Source organism: Lissotriton vulgaris, unplaced genomic scaffold, assembly GCF_964263255.1.
Source record: "Lissotriton vulgaris unplaced genomic scaffold, aLisVul1.2 SCAFFOLD_1261, whole genome shotgun sequence".
NCBI lineage: Eukaryota > Metazoa > Chordata > Amphibia > Caudata > Salamandridae > Lissotriton > Lissotriton vulgaris.
In genome coordinates, this window is record NW_028242190.1 from 124,969 (window position 1) to 126,492 (window position 1,524).

Below are 1,524 nucleotides of genomic sequence, written 5' to 3' on the forward strand. Positions count from 1 at the left end.
GATAGACTCTCAGCTGGAGGTCGGCCCGACGCCGGACCTACTACATGCTCTCTCACTTAAACAGTTGGAGTACCGGGCTACTGTCACGGATGCGGCGAGGGCCATGGGTAGAGAGCAGCAAGGGCGAATCTACGACGTCGGGGACAAGGCGGGCATGCTTATTGCTTGGCTTGATAAGAAGGAGAGAGCCAGCTGCGTGGTCCCAGAGGTGCTGGGGCAGGACGGCGTGGCTGTTACCGACCCCAGTGCTATCGCCATGGTCTTTGCGGAATACTTTGAGTCCATCTATGCCTCGGTCTCCGAGATGTCGGAGGAAGACTCTGGCGTCTTGCTGCGAGACATAGAGTTACCGTGCTTATCGGAGACCGAGAGAGAGGACATGGATAGAGACATTGCGGTGGACGAGATCGCTATTGGGATACGTTCCCTGCGATCAGGCAAGGCTCCGGGCCCCAACGGCATCCCAGTGGAGCTTTACAAGATTAAGCCGGATGTCGTTGCCCCGCCCTTGCGGGATATGTTCCTTGAGGCGCGAGAGACGGGTATACTTCCCGAAGATCAGAGGCTGGCCACCATTGTGGTCATTCACAAGAAAGGGAAGCCCGGAGATCTGTGTCGATCGTATCGTCCTATCTCTTTGCTGAACGCCGAGCCCAAGATCTTGGCTAAATTGCTCGCTTACCGGCTGTTTGGAGTGATTAGCGACTTAGTGCATCCGGACCAATCTGGCTTCATCCCACATCATAATACCGCCCTCAACCGTAGAAGACTTCACAGGGCCCTCGCGAGGGTCCGCACCCTCCAAGAGCCGGCCGTCTTGGCGTCCTTGGATGCCACGATGGCCTTCGATTCCCTTGAGTGGCCATACTTGTGGGCAGTGCTGGCGAAGTTCAGATTTGGTCCGGGGTTCATAGGGTGGGTCAAACTCCTATATGCCATCCCGCTGGCCAACGTGGCGGTTAACGGCCGCGCCTCGGTTTTGTTTACTCTTGGTAGGAGTACCAGGCAGGGGTGCCCCCTGTTGCCCCTACTGTTTGCACTGGCATTGGAACCACTGGCGGCATGGTTAAGAGGGCATCCCGACATCAGTGGGATCAAATGGTCCCCGGGTTTTGAGGATAGAGTGTCTCTGTACGCGGACAACATTCTCCTTCACCTCACCTCGCCGTGTAAGTCCCTTATTGTTGTTTGTGATGTACTGCGCACTTTCGGCAGACATTCGGGCCTTGTCATCAATTGGTCGAAGTCCCACCTGTATGTTCTGAGGGGTGAGGTCCCGAGGCTCCCGCGGGACTGCAATATACAGGTCGCGAGGCAGGGGTTTAAATACCTGGGTATCTACATTTCTGTAGATCCCAAAATATGTTATGCGAACAATTTGCTTCCCCCTCTTGCACGCCTATGGCTTGACGTGGATGGTTGGCAGAGATTGCCGCTTTCCCTGCTTGGACGTGCGGCTTTGTTCAAAATGATGTCCCTGCCCCAGTTTCTGTACGCGCTTCAGAATACCCAGAATCCGGTCCC